Source organism: Phyllostomus discolor, chromosome X (assembly GCF_004126475.2).
Source record: "Phyllostomus discolor isolate MPI-MPIP mPhyDis1 chromosome X, mPhyDis1.pri.v3, whole genome shotgun sequence".
NCBI lineage: Eukaryota > Metazoa > Chordata > Mammalia > Chiroptera > Phyllostomidae > Phyllostomus > Phyllostomus discolor.
The window spans coordinates 90,745,285-90,761,555 of NC_050198.1; the positions used below are offsets into that span (position 1 = coordinate 90,745,285).

The 16,271-nt window shown below is 35.0% G+C and overlaps 1 non-coding gene across 1 annotated transcript; it reads right to left on the bottom strand.

Moving 5' to 3' along the window:
- Positions 1-11,389: 11,389 nt before the first annotated feature.
- Positions 11,390-11,497, bottom strand: LOC114505812. Its single transcript, XR_003685282.1, has one exon. It is a non-coding gene; the product is annotated as a U6 spliceosomal RNA (small nuclear RNA).
- Positions 11,498-16,271: the final 4,774 nt, after the last annotated feature.

The following is a 16,271-nucleotide window of genomic DNA, read 5'->3' on the forward strand; positions in this document are numbered from 1 at the left end:
GTGAAGAGTATCACAGCAAATGGGAGAGTGAGGCACATATATCTCCAAAGCAGTTGATGAGCTGGCATTTATGTGAATCACTAGGAAGCATGCTTAATATTCTCTCACAAAATTACAAGGCATTTTACCAAGTTGTTTCTAAAACAGATTCTGTGATATTTAAAACATTCCAGATGGCATGTGTTTCAGCATCCCCAAATTACTAATAGTTGTAATTCACAGGCATTGTCCTATTAATTTATAAAACTCTTTCAATATGATAAAAAGTGGTCATCAGTAATTTATTTCAGATGCACTATTTATTCATGCACAGGCTGGAATTACTCTGCTTATGACACAGAAGGGGCATTCCCAAATGTGTATTTCTTTCTACATCATAACTTGTCTCACTCCTCTGAGCCTGTTGACACCACCCTTCATCTGCGCTCTGCTTGTCTAACTCCTAGTGATTTCTCAGGTCCTGAGTTCTGTCATTTTCACAAATAAGCCTGTTCTTGCCCTCAAATGTAAGTCAGGCACACTTTTAATAAGCTATTGTAACATTGTACATTTTTTGCAATACACTACTACTGCAATTATAAAATCATTTGTGTTATCATTTAATGTCTGTTTTCTCCAACCCTTTCCTAGCTGGAATGCAAACTCCATAAAGGCAGGGGTCACCATATTCCCAGGTCTTATCAGAGAGTCTAGCACATGGTAGATACTCATTCATTATTTTTCAAGTGAATAGGTGATTCAATTTAAATGGAATTATTAGACCAAAAATGTTTGGATATACCTGAATTTCCTAATATACAGATACTAGTTTGATTTTTGGTATATATTGTACAATTAAACTTCACCACTAGTTATGTAGAAATACCTATTTCACTACATGCTCTCAGAATTATTTTTTCAACTAGAAATTATAATGTTATTTTCTTAAATTTAAGGAGATTTTTTTCATTTAGGACAAACTCTTTTTTGATGTTGTTAAATGCATCTATAATATTTTGACATATACATGAATGTAGCAACATTATTCAAATTGATCAAATGCCACTATTATCAATACTTTGCATTTCTGGTTTGATTTAGTGAAGATGATATTGTTCTTCTTAAAGAATTGTGTGCATATTTGGCTTAATTGAGATTACTATGTTGAATATAATATGCCCTGGCTTATTAAATGTTCTTGTTTGCTAAAAGTGAAACTAAAAATTAATTTTGTCTCACCACTTTAAAAAATTTTTAAGTGTTATGTAATAGAAAAATATTTAGACTCTGACCTCTGACTATGAATCAACATCAAATCCTCATAAAATTAAAAAAAAAACTAAAGTTAAGAAAGGAATAATTAGAGGAATATATAAGTTAAATATGACTTTCTAAGTATGCCACTTCAATATGCCCAGAACATCATAATGTATACATTTAAAATCATTTAAAAAAATAAGAATTTGTTTTGTACCCAAAGGAGAAAAATACTTATAGCATATATAACTGAAGAAGAGTTCCTTTCTTTATTATAGAAAGAAACTTAGAATTAATTAACAATAACATAATAGAAAATGTTACATATGATATGGGAATAGTTTTAAAAGCATTTATATAAATATCTTGAAACATGAATCTTGTGTAACTAGTAGTAATAAAATGAATACACATTAAAACAACTACAGTAATATTTTGTGCTATAAAATTGTCAGATTAAAATAAATTATATTATCCACTATTTATGGGTGTACAGGAGAACAAGAACTCTCTTACATGCTGATGGTGGGAGATTTATATCAATAGAACTCCTTTGTTAGGGACACCTGGGTATCATACATCAAAAAATTACTAGATTAAAAGCCCACACACTTTTGGTGAGAATGTAAAATGTGCAATTACTTTGGAAAACAGTCTGGCAGTTTCTCAAAATTTTAACCATAGAGTTACCATATGACCCAGGAAGGCCACTCCTGGATATACAACTAGAAAAATAAAAGCATACATTCATTCAAAATCTTGTACATAAATAAATGTTCAAAGCAGTATTAGTCATAATAGCCAAGAAAGAGAAGCAATTTAAATACCCATCAGTTTATTAGTAGATAAATAAGATATGCTATATCTATACAATGGGTATGTGTCTAATTGTGGCATACCATCCAGGAGATGTTAAAACTCTCAGTCTTTAACATAAAATATTACTGATAATGTAGGCTCTCAGTGACTTTATAATATAGCAATACAAGCAAGTGAAGCACTGACACCTGCACAACATGATGATCTTTAAAAACATTATATAAAGAAAGATGCCAGTCACAAAACACCACATATTGTATGGTTCCATTTATAGTAAATGTCCATTAAATAGAGATCTCTAGAGACACAAAATAGTGATTGCTTAGGACTGAGCAGGTAGGCAGTATTGAAAGGAAAAGGGGCTGCGTGTGTGTGTGTGTGTGTGTGTGTGTGTGTGTGGTGAATGCTAAAGGATATGTGTTTTCTTTTTGGGATAATAAAAGTTTTCTAAAATTTATTGTAGTGATGGATGCACAATGCTTTAAGTATATTAAAAACTATTAAACTGTACAATTTAGATAGTGGGCTTTCACTGTATATTAATTATATGTAAATAAAGTTGTTATAAAAATAAATAATACAAACATTTTAAAACTATCTAAAAGGAGGAAGGAAAACAAAGCTATAAGACTGAGGGTGTTAATTTGAATGAAGCTTAAAACCTGGATATATTTTAATGTATTTTATAATATGAAAATAGTTAAATATTTATTCACCTTCTCATCCAATCATCAAGTATATACTGAGAACCTACATGGAGCCCACATTTTAGCCAGAGAGCCAGTTATGTAAAAAGCTTAAAAATTATAAATGTGATAGGATCTATACACATTGGGGATATAAGTGGTGAACAAAGTAGGAAAAATCTTCCTCATTGGGAAATTACAACCTAGTGGGGAAACATAGTATGCTAAATAAATTAATAAAATATTTAGTGTATGTGATGCTTACACTTTTATTTTGAAAAACAAAGTGAAGCGAGAAATATGGGTCTTTGTCTAAAACAGGATGCTTGGAGAACTATTTTCTGGGAAACAAAGATCTGAAGCAGGTGATCAAACTAGCTTTGAAGATGCCTAGCCACATCATTCCAAGGAGAAGGAAGGGCTAGGGCAAAGGCCCTAAGAAGTGACCAATTAGGAAAAGTTCAAGGAGATCAATGTTGCTTAAGCAGGCAGTCTGAAGGAAGGTTGTAATAGAAATTTAAGGTCAGAGCTAAGAATTTAAGAGGAGACAGATTTTGTAGTCTCTAGACTACTGTAATAATTTAATTTTACTCTGGATGAGATGGGAAGGCCTTGGACCATTGAATCATTGGATTGTCTTCAGCAGAAAGACAAAATATTTCATGAAAATTCTGAATGCTTTGTTGAGAACAGAGTGTGTGTGTGTAGTGTAATGAAATAATAGGAAGATCTGTTAGGAGACAATAGAAGAGATTCAAGAATGAGATGATGCTGGTTTGTATTGATATTATAGTGTTAAAAGTTCAGGTGGATCATATAGTTTCAAGATGAAGCTAACAACATGTGCTAGGTTGTAATAATAGAAGGCAATAAATATTCTAAGTTTGAGATGGAGCAACCAGAAGAATGAAGCTGGCATTTACTGTTGTAGAGCATTCTGTAGTAGTAATGAGTTTTGCTGGAAAAAGAATTTGGTTTTGAATGTGTTAATTTTCAATTGCATATTAGCCTTCCAAGTGGTGAGATGTAGCAGGGGGTAGTAAATTATATAATTCTGGAGGACACTGAAAGGTCCAAACTGAGTTTCAGTGTAAAAATGATATTTAAATCCATATAATCCAATGATTTCATCAAGGGCAGTAAGTTTTGAGGACTGTGCCTCACTGTTACAAATTAGCAAAATAAGGAGAAACAGCTAAGGAGAATGAGAGTCATAGAACACTCACAAGTGAAATTGGTCTAACCAGGATATATGTACAGATTTCATTTCATTATCATTTATTGCTTTGTAATTTATAGTCACAAAAAATAAAAGACAATCACAATGTACAACAGTAAATTCTGGTGGATCCATTAATGGAATACAATGCAGTGATTTAAAATGTTGATGATGACATGGTTTATTAATGTGGATGAAGGCTTTTTGCATACTATTAGAAAAAAACAGAATTATGTAGGGTGATTGGATTAGAGACTGTGTGGAATGATGTAGTTCTGAGGAGGTTATGGAACATATTCAGTGTTAGGCTGAAGAGTTTAGGAAAGATCTCCTTTAATACAACAATTATTCAAGGTATATATTAATATGATCATTTTTATAAGCCATTTGAGGGTAATAGATCTTCTATCACAGGTATCTAACCTGCAGCCCACAGGCCACATGTGTCTCGGGATGGCTATGAATGCAGCCCAACACAAAATTGTAAATTTACTTAAAGCATGATGAAATTTTTATGATTACGTGTTGCCATGATGTAGTGTATAGCCCAAGACAACTTTTCTTCCAGTGTGGCCCAGTGGTGCCAAAAGTTTGGACACCCCTGTCTAAAGTATGCTCATTAATTCTTTAGCATGGGTTAAAAGTTGAGAAATATATCAACTTTTACAATACAAATTGTAACGTACAAATTTTGTTGACAAGTTTAGAGGTGTTCAGAATGTTAAAAGTAAGACCATGACCTCAGGTCAGATTTATGGTCAATATGAACATATTTCAATATCTATATGATGATTCTTGAAAAATAACTCCGTAATAGCTTACTTTATCATGGGGTCTTTTCTGAGTTAAGACTGATATCACCAAGATATGGTCAATTATTATATCAGGTGACCCTGATTCTGTACATCAGTTCTTGAACTTTAGAGTTCTTGAAGAAGGGTGAGTGGGGAGGAGTTTCATCCTTATGGGCTCTAGCTCCTGTCAGAATGCAAAAGTGTCTGCTGAGTGATGGGGCCTAGAGAGAAATTTTAGTTTTTTCCTGGATATCTCAGGGAGTTCTGGGATAAATGACTCTGGTTCTGTTGCCCTCCATCAGATATTAAACAGAACAAAAGATTAGAACTCCTGGCCAAGATGGGGGCCTAGGTAGATATACTGTGCCTCTTTGCACAACCAAAAGAAGGACAACAATAAATTTAAAACAAGAAAACACAACTAGAACTGGCAGAAAATCAAACTGTATGGAAGTCTGACAACCAACGAGTTAAAAAAGAAACATTCATACAGACCAGTAGGAGGGGCAGAAATGAGCAGCCAGGTAGAGAGGACTCACAGCAAGGCGTCAGCTGTCAGACTGCGCTGGCAGATCAGTCTGGCAGAGTAGGCAGTCCCACAATTGAGTGTGGATAAACCAGGAGGAACACTGAGCAGTGAGGCAGACTACACAATCCAGGGTTCCAGTGCAGGTAAATAAAGCCTCAAAACCTCTGACTGAAAACACCTGTGCAGGTTGCGTGGTGGGAGAAACTCCCAGCCTCACAGGAGAGTTTGTTGGAGAGACCCACAGGGTCCTAGAACGTACAAATGGCCACTCATCTGAGAATCAGCATTGGAAGGGCCCAATTTGCTTGTGGGTAGCAGAGGAAGTGACTGAAAGCTGGTAGAGAGCTGAACAAGCAGCATTGTTTTCTCTCTGACCCCTCCCCCACATACAGTGCCACAATGCAGCCAAGTGGGTTGCCCACTCTGCTGAATGCCTAAGGCTCCGCCCCTTACTATGAAACAGGTGCGCTGAGGCAAAAAAAAATGGCCTGAATGAAAGAACAGATCAAGAAACCAGAAAAAAAATACAACTAAGTGACAAAGAGATAGCCAACCTATTAGGTGCATAGTTCAAAACACCGGTAATCAGGATGTTCACAGAAATGGTTGAGTACTGCCACAAAATAGAGGAAGAAGTGAAAGCTATGCAAAGTGAAATAAAGGAAAATGTACAGGGAACCAATAATGACAGGAAGGAAACCAGGACTCAAATGAAGAGTTTGGACCAGAAGGAAGAAATTAATATTCAGCCAGAACAGAAGGAAGAAACAAGAATTCAAAAATATGAGGAGAGGCTTAGGAACCTCCGGGATAACTTTAAACATTCCAACATCCAAATCATAGGGGCGCCAGAAGAAGAGCAAGGAATGGAAAATTTATTTGAAAAAACAATGAAGGAGAACTTCCCCAATCTGGCCAAGGAAATAGGCTTCCAGGAAGTCCAGGAAGCTCAGAGGGTCCCAAAGAAATTAGACCCAAGGACGCACACACAAAGGCACATCATAATTACATTACCCAAGATTAAAGATGAGAGAATCTTAAAAGCAGCCAGAGAAAAGGAGACAGTTATCTACAAAGGAGTGTCCATAACACTATCAGCTGATTTTTCAAAAGAAACCTTACAGGAAAAAGGGGGCTGGAAAGAAGTATTCCAACTCATGAAAGGCAAGGATCTACATCCGAGATTACTCTATCCAGCAAAGCTATCATTTAGAATGGAAGGGCAGATAAAGTGCTTCCTAGATAAGGTCAAGTTAAAGAAGTTCACCATCACCAAGCCCTTATTATATGAAATGTAAAAGGACTTGTCTAAGAGGTAGAAGATCAAACACTGTGAACAGTGAAATGATAACACACTCACAAGCATCAACAACTGAACCTAAAAGACAAACACAAACTAAGGAAACAACTAGAACAGGAACAGAGTCAGAGAAATGGAGATCACATGGAGGGTTATCAGTGGGGAGGGAGAAGGGATAGAATGGAGGGAAAGGTACAGGGAACAAGAAGCATAAATGGTAGGTACAAAATAAACAGGAGGAGGGTAAGAATAGTATAGGAAATGGAGAAGCCAAAAAGCTTATATGTACAACCCATGGACATGAACTAAGGGGGTGGGGAATGTGGGTGGGAGGGGTATGCTGGGTGGAGGGGAATAAAAGGGGGGAAATGGGACAACTGTAATAGCATAATCAATCAAATATATTTTAAAAAGATTCCTACTAAAATTCAAGCTCCATGAGGGCAATAAACTTACTTATTTTGTTCGTATTTATACCCCTTTATCTAAAACAGTCCCAATGTAATAGACTTAATAAATACTTAGTGAATACATTCAAATGGAAATCTGAAACAAGACAAATGTCCAGGTAGTGTTGGTTCTTCTAGGGCAGTGGTTCTCAGATCTAGCTGCACATAAAAAAAAAATGAAAAGAAAGAAAAAAGAAAAAAGAAAAACTACTGAAACAATTTTAAAGGAAAGATGCCTTCGGATTTCCAATTTAGCTAAAATGGGGTATGTTCTGGGGAGATGTTTAAATATCTCCCCAGAAAATTCTAAGGTATACCTTAAACTGAGAACAAATGTTTTAAGCAGTTACCAAACACTCAGTCCGCTCAAATGACTAAAATGTTAATTTTACTTCGTAGGATTTGAGTGGCTTTCTTATGAGTCATAAGCTTTGGTTTCAGAGACATAACTGGTCTTATGTAGCTGTCTAGTGGGGCTCTTGGCCCCAGAAGTCCAGCTGAAATTCATCCTGAAGGGCCACAAAAAATAGTCCAAATACAGTTAGAAGCTTAGATAGTTGAGTAGATTCGGGGGACTGTGAGGGAACGGTGACCTAACCTTGCAACCAATGATGTTGACAGCATGACAATGTGGTCTGCATAGTTTGTGGAGAGAGAAGAATTCAAAGGCTGGAAACACACCAGGGGCTGACATTTCTATTTTTATGCATTAACATTTTTTTTACTGGGGAAAAGCAAAGTGTGCATTCTTTTCATACCACATGGATTATTATGATTATAAGACCAAGTAACAGCACACATAATCACAAATCTCTTTTGATATAAAAATGCTCCAGAATGTCATACACATAATTTAATGTATAATGTCTCATTCCTACTTACCCATATCAGAGGAGAATTATTACAACATAAAATAGATTATGAAATAAAACCTTCCAAAAGTCACTGTTTACATTGCAATCCAATTCCCACCCTTTTTTTCTTTCTTTTTTTATTTCTTTTGAAAGAATGTCATAGATTAAATCTGCAGATAAACATGTAGCACTTTATTTTGTTTTATCCCAGCTTCACAGATTGTACAGAAAATCCCTTTGGGTTCCTTTGACTATGGATTATCCCTTTAGAATGCCCTCACTGGAACTGTTCACAAGAAGGTTATTGGGAAATAGCATTTTTTTACCCTCTGAAGTAAGAATAACAGTGAAAATAACTTTTATGAGAACTTGTGGGAATATTACTCATTGTGACAGTAGGTGAGTATATTCATGGGTAGAAAAATTGTTGAGGAATTATCTTTTTGAAACAGAAGAAAACAGGATTCTATTCTATATTGAGGTGAGACAGACACAGGTTCTTTTTTTCTCAATTGTGTAGCTATATCATTTTTGAAAAGGAGATCTTCAGTCACTTCTTTACATCTATTACATGAAGTGCATTAGCTTGGTCATTCTAAACAAAATTGGGGGCAGTTGTAACCGAAATCAGTTAATTAAATTTGCACAATAACATTGAGCTAGAAAGACTTCAGGTTAAGGCTGATTATTTAACCCAAAAATGGAGCAGGAAGAGGCTATTTATTTGAATTTCACTTGTAGCCTGCAATACATTATATAAAATGAGAACAACTGTTCTTAATGATATTAATTATGTCAACAAAGAGAAAATATTACTGAAATAATTATGGAAGAGAGCTATGTATCTGTCTCATGTTGTGTCTGCATAAAGAAAGTTAAATAAGAAGTTGGATGATTGGTATCAGAAAACATTGTTGGCTGTCACTCTTGGTTATAAAACAAATTGGCAGATATTCCAGAAAGATCATAAGCTATTATTCTTAGGAGACCATGTCTTCTCAGAGCATTAGCAGAGGGGAAATTTGGGGCCTATGTATTCCAAAGGAAAAGATTAGTGCCATGTAAAAAAAAAAATACCTGGCTGGTGTGGCTCAGTGGATTGAGTGCCAGTCTATGAACCAAAGGGTTGCCAGTTCAATTCCCAGTCAGTGCACATGCCTGGGTTGTGGGCCAGGTCCCCAGTGGGGAGCACATGAGAGGCAACCACACATTGATGTTTCTCTCCCTCTCCTTCTCCCTTCCTTTAAAATAAAGAAAAAAAAGATTCGTGCCATGAAATATCAGACTGATCAGATTCATAGTGTAATTTGGAAACATGTGGTAAACATTGATTCTCAGTATCACTCTCAATTATATTCCACATGACTTTCTTATTAATAAAAAATAAAATTGTAACAATAACATTACTTTGAGTAAAAATGAGGAGTAAGTCATTAGGAGATGTGGAGTTAATTTTGGTGATTATTCAGTGTAGTAACCCATGAAGAATGGCCTTGGTAACATTCAATGACATCAAGGCCCTCACCAATAAGAACTTAAAGTTATATCCAGCAGAATTTCAGATAGAATTAAGTTATTTGGAGTTTCTAATATTCTGGAAAGAATAGATGCATTTTTAAGTAATCTTAAAAATAAGATACATTTTAGAAATGGGTCCAAATAAGATGAAAATTGGACAGGATGTATACAAAATGGACTACAAGTAAGGTAAAAAGTCATTTCAGGGTGAAACTGAATGCTTGTAAGCAACATTTCTACTCTGAATCAAAAGTCAGTGTGACACAGAATATAGTGAGAAGCAAATGCAATGACTGAGAATGTCCTACCTTAGTGAAGTGTATGAGAATATTAGATTAATTTGAGTCACTGAACTTTGCACAAGAGGTAGAAATTCTAGAGAGGGCTCAGAGAAGAATCATAGGTCCATTTTAAAATATATAAAATAGTTTTGATGACTACTGGCAAAGATGCATGATTATAAAGATGAGATTATTAAGGGAGGATGCAGTTAACATTTTTCACATATATAAAAGAGATTTCATTTAATGATGCCGGTTACTCTATTTCTCTGTTCCATGAATACTTTTACATAATCTATTTTAAACTTAGGCAACACTTAAATATCTATTCTTAGTATAAATTGTTAATTGATGCTCGATAATAATAGCCAGCTATTATCTGTTTAGAAATAAAAATAGACAAATGCATCTTTTATACAAAATCAATTTCCCAAACTTGTTTACCTCTTCCTTGCTTCCCTCAAACTTATTTGGTATTCCCTATTTTTTTAAAAAAAAGAGAAAAACAAGCAAGAAAAAGAAACCTTTACATGATCTTCACTATTATGTAGGTCTTATTAAAATCCTTTTAGTACTTACTGTAAACTTCAAATTAATACATTATATTTTGCTTTATTTTTCTACATGCCACAAGTAATTTAACAATTATTTAATCAACACATAGAACTAATGTACATGAAAACTTTCTCATTCATTCATTCATTTATTTAATAAGACTTTATCGAGTATCTACTACTGTGCTGGTACTGTAGATACAGATAAGAACAAGACAGACACAGACCTATGTAGTATTGGACAGAATGACACAGACACTTAAAACTGAATGAAGTAAATAGGCACTACTAAAATATCACACAAAAACTACACAAATACAATGGTTCAAAGTACTGTGTGGTTCTTTGGAATTATACAACAGGTGACCTAATTTTTTTGGAATGTAAACTCAATGTTTTGTGTATGTAATGTGTTATGTAAAGCAGATAGTAACTACAGAGAATAAAATGGCCCAAGTCTGTTTTTTTTTATATTATACATTTACAAATATATAAGTTGATAATAAATACTGATTGATGCTTCAAAAACTGGTCAGATTTTACTCATTAGCACACATCAAAATGAAAATTATATGGAACATTCAGGTTTGGTAGAAAGTGTAGAAGTGGCCAATTTGTTCTAACATAAATAAAAAGCTGAACAAACTGAAAAAAAAACAACTCTTTTTAGATACATAAGAAAAGTGAGGTCATAGGACCACCCTCTGACCCCCCAAATTGGAGTCACTGACAAATAAAAACAGAGAATCACAACTTACCAGAGTATAAACCAATGAGTAGAAAACTATGCATGAACAAGTATTGGTTCCTCATGTCTGGCTAACAAGAAAAAAAATACAAGAAATAGTAAAAGACAAAAAAAAAAAAAAAAACAGGTTGAAGGCAGCAAGCATTAGAATCTCACTCAGATATGGCCAGGGTGTTGAAATCATCAGACAGGTAATTTAAAACTATTTTTTAAAGATTTTATTTATTTATTTTTAGAGAAGGAAGGGAGGGAGAAAGAGAGAGATAAATATCAATGTGCGGTTGCAGGGGGCTGTGGCCCGCAACCCAGGCATGTACCCTGACTGGGAATCAAACCTGCGACACTTTGGTTCGAAGCCCATGCTCAATCCACTCAGTTATGCCAGCCAGGGCTCTTTTTTTTTTTTTAATGGAATGCTTCATGAATTTGCGTATCATCCTTGTGCAGGGGCCATGCTAATCTTCTCTATATAGTTCCATTTTTTAGTATATGTGCTGCCAAAGCGAGCACAAAAACTATTTTTAATATGCTAAAGACTAATGGATAAATCACACAGCATGCAAAACCAATGGGCAGTAAAGCAGATAGACAGAATTTCTAAGAAAGAACCCTCTTCCACCAAATACTAGAGATAAAAATCGTTGTAACGGAAATGAAGGATGTCTTTGATTAGCTTGTTAGTAGAATAGACACTACTAAGTTTTACATTGAGTTTGAGGATATTTCAATAGACACTTTCAAAACTGAAAAGCAAGAGAACCAAGACCGAAAAAAGAGCAAAATATTCAAGAACCGTAGAACAACTTCAAAAGTTGTAACATATGTATAATGGGAATACTAGGAGAAGAAGAAGAAGAAAGAGTTAGAAGAGAAAAAATATTTAAAACAAGAATAAGAATTTCCCCAAATAAATGTCAGATACCAAACTACAGATCTAGAAAGTTCAGAGAATACCACATAGGATAAATACCATAGAAACTATATGGATATATCATTTTCAATTTACAGAAAATTAAAGATGAAGAAAAAGTCCTGGATAGAGTTATGGTTTAAAAAACACACCTTGCCTATATAGAAGAGCAAAGATAAAAATTACATTCTATTTCTATCACAGCAAATGTGATAAGCATAAATCAGTTTTTTAACTTGTCAATTTTGACACCTCTTAGTGCTTCTGCCATTTTTTTGTTTCCCCTCTTCCACATCTGCAAAATGATCCCCTTTGAGCACTTTTTATCATCTGGGAAAACAAAAGAAATATCACTTGGGGTGAGATTGGGTGAATAGGGAGGGTGGGTCAGTGGGGTCATGCCATTTCTGGTCCAAAACTGCTCAACGTTCAGCCTGGTGTTGGCAGGTTCACTTGTAAATCACCCACCATGAAATGGTAAAACCTGTTATCTTCAAAAAAAATCAGTGAAGCTAAATGCAGCCTCTCACAATAATGCAAGCTGGTACACTGATACAGATGGGTTCCTAGAACACTCACCTAGTGGGAGAAGCCTTACTACAAGGGGCCTGCCCACAGAAGATAATTCTTTTTTTTTTGATGGCCCTCTCTCGTGTGTGTGTGTATATTTGTTTATGTGTAAGTGAAATGAAGGGATAACAGTAAGGAATTAGAATTATTATAAGATACTAGGACTACCTATGAAGAGGTATAGTGTTATTTGAAAGGGGACTCAGATCAGTTGTAAATGTATATTTTAAACTCTAGGCCTATCAATAAGACAAGAAGTATAGCTAATATACTTAGAGAAGAAAGAAAACCTAAATATATAAAATATTCATTTAAAACCACAAATTAGAGAAAAATAATTGAAGAAAAATATAGGAACAAAGAAAAATAGTAACCAAAGAGATATAGTTACATATAAGGAAAATATTAGTCCAACAAAATAATTAGTCACTAGAATAGCAATGGTATAAATGCACCATTTAAAAGACAGAGATTTCAAGTCCTTTGCCCATTTTTTAATTGGGTCGCTTGTCTTCTTAGAGTGGAGTTGTGTGAGTTCTTGATATATTTTGGAGATTAAACCCTTGTCTTGAACAGACACTTCTCCAGAGAGGACATACAGAGGGCCCAGAGACACAGGAAAAGATGCTCAACATCACTAGCCATCAGGGAGATGCAAATTAAAACCACTTCACACCAGTCTGAATGGCCATCATAAACAAAGCAAGAAACAACAAGTGTTGGAGAGATTGCAGAGAAAAAGGGAACCCTAGTGCACTGTTGGTGGGATTACAGACTGGTACAACCACTATGGAAAACAGTATGGAATTTTCTCAGAAAACTAAAAATGGATCTGCCTTTTTTTTAAAAGGATTTTATTTATTTATTTTTAGAGAGGGAAGGGAGGGAGGGAGAGAGAGAGAGAGAGAGAGAGAGAGAGAGAGAGAGAGACATCAATGTGCGGTTGCTGGGGTTTCTGGCCTGCAACCCAGGAATGTACCCTGGCTGGGAATCAAACCTGGAACACTAGGATCTGCCTTTTGACCCAGCAATTCCACTCCAAGGATTATATCTTAAGAACCCTGAAACACTAATCCAAAAGAACCTATGCATCCCAATGTTCATAGCAGCACAATTTACAATAGCCAAGTGCTAGAAGCAACTTAAGTGCCTGTCAGTAAATGAATGGATCAAAAATCTATGGTACATTTACACAATGGAACTCTATGCAGCAGAAAGAAAGAAGGAGCTCCTACAATTTGTGACAGCATGGATGGAACTGGAAAGCATTATGCTAAGTGAAATAAGCCAGGCAGTGAAAGACAAATACCATATGATCTCACCTTTAACAGGAACCTAATTAAGAAAACAAACAAGCAAGCAAAATATAACCAAAGACACTAAAATAGAGAACAGGCTGACAGTGACCAGAAGGGAGAGGGGAGGGAATTTCAAGGGTAAAGGGGAAGGGTTTGCAGGAACAAGTATAAAGGACACATGGATGAAAACAAGGAGGAGGGGTGGAAATGGAAGGGAGGCGGGGAAGGTTGGGGGGCTGCCCTGGGGTGTGAGTAAAAGGCAGAAAACTGTACTTGAACAACAATTAAAATTTTAAAAAATGGCTGAAAAAGAAATTTAAAAATTAAAATTAAAATGAAAAAATAAAAGATTTTACAGAATGTATCAAATAACAAGACATAACTTTATGTTGTCTACAAAAAACCACTATAAATATAAAACACATATAGACTAAAAGTAAAAGAATGGAGAGGAAAAAAGCAAATTAAATCCAAAGTAAGCAGAAGAAAGGAAATAATAAAAGTTAGAACAGATATTAATGAAATTTAAAGCAGGGAACCAATAGAAATTTTCAACAAAACCAAAGGACAGTTCTTTGAAAACCTTAATAAATTGGTAAGCCTCTACTTGCACTAGAAAAAAAGGAGAGAGGACACAAATTACTAATATGAGAGAGGAAGACAGGACAACACTAAATATCCCATGGACATTGAAAGAATGCTATACTAATACTATGAACAACACTTTACAAACAAATGTGATATGCTACACAAAATGGACACATTTCAACACCTTCTGCCAAAACTCGTAACAGAAGGAATAGACAGTCTGAATATGTTTATGAATAACCTTCCTAAAAACAAAGAATCAGGCCCAGGATTACTGGTGAATTCTACCAAACATTTAAGGAAGAATTCATGCTTATTCTTGCAAAACTACATTGTATGATACTATAAAGGAGGATGCACATCATTATGCATTTGTTACAATTTATAGAATGCACAACACCGAAAGCGAACCCCTATGCAAACTAGGGACTTTTAGTGATGTGTCAATATATGTTTATCAGTTTTAATAAATGTACCACTTTGTTCAAGGATGTTAATAATAAGGGAGTCTATGCCATATGGTCAGGCAGAAGGTATGTCAGAAATACCTATACCTTTTGCTCTATTGCTGTGAACCTTTATTTAATATGCTCTATAAATGAAGACTTATTAATAGACAAAAATGAAAAAGTTATACCATAGATCCCTGGTACCTGTATACTTCATATTCATCATTTTGACTACGTGTTAATCCTTTATTAATCTTTGAGGCAGATCTAATTCATATTTTACCATGGCTGTTGTATGCAACAGTCAATTTCTTAGTGAGCAAGCCTCGTGGCCAATTAACATATATATTCTAAAACGTGTGGTTCTTTTTCTCTCATTATTGATACAATTAATCACTTCTATCTAGTAATCTCAAGGAAAATATACCATTTATTCATATAAACCTGATGGCTGCCATTCCTTTGAATGGCATTCCTTTGAATTGATCCTTTGATCAATGCCCTTATCAACTTTTTTGGCCAATTACTGTGTCTAGTTGTAATGTTATGGTACTTTGACTGTGATTCCCTGTTTCTACCTATTTCTTGTTCTCTGCTCTCAATCTTTCAGTTTTTGTAACCAAACTAGAATTTCCTCCAACGTGAGCTCATAGCTATTATCTTTGCTCACCCCTTCCAAAACAACCACCAACACAGGATTTTTGTGTATAAAACAGTTAATGATTGTTAGCATGTAATGAGTAAAATGTTACATTGTTTCATTAAATGGCAATGTGATATTTCACAACAGAAGTTACTATTATTAAAATATCTTTAACACATTCACCATGGAATATTTCTCACAAACTACACTAGTCCATATGGTACCCTGACCTCTCAATTCTCTTCCTCAGAAGGCTTGGCAATAGTTCTCTTTTAATTCTTTTTCTTTTTAACTTTTTTAAAAAATTGTTGCTCAAGTACAGTTGTCTCCATTTCCCCAGCACTGCAGCCATCCCCACCTCCCACCCTTCATCCTATACCCCTTCAGTTTAGTCCATGTATACTTTATAGATGTTCCTGAAAACCCTTCCTCCTTCTCCCCCATTATACCCTCCCACCTCCCCTCTGGTTACTGTCAATTTGTTCTTAATTTCAATGTCTCTGGTTATGTTTTGCTTGTTTGTTTGTTTTGTTGATTAGGTTCCACTTATAGGTAAGATCATGTGGTACTTGTCTTTTACTGCCTGGCTTATTTCACTTAACATAATGCTCTCTAGTTCCATCCATGCTGTCGCAAAGGAGAGGAGCTCCTTCTTTTCTTCTGCTGCATAGAGTTCCATTGTGTAAATGTACCATAGATTTTTGATCCATTCATTTACTGACAGGCACTTAAGTTGCTTCTAGCACTTGGCTATTGTAAATTGTGCTGCTATGAACATTGGGATGCATAGGTTCTTTTGGACTGGTGTTTCAGGGCCTGTAAGGTA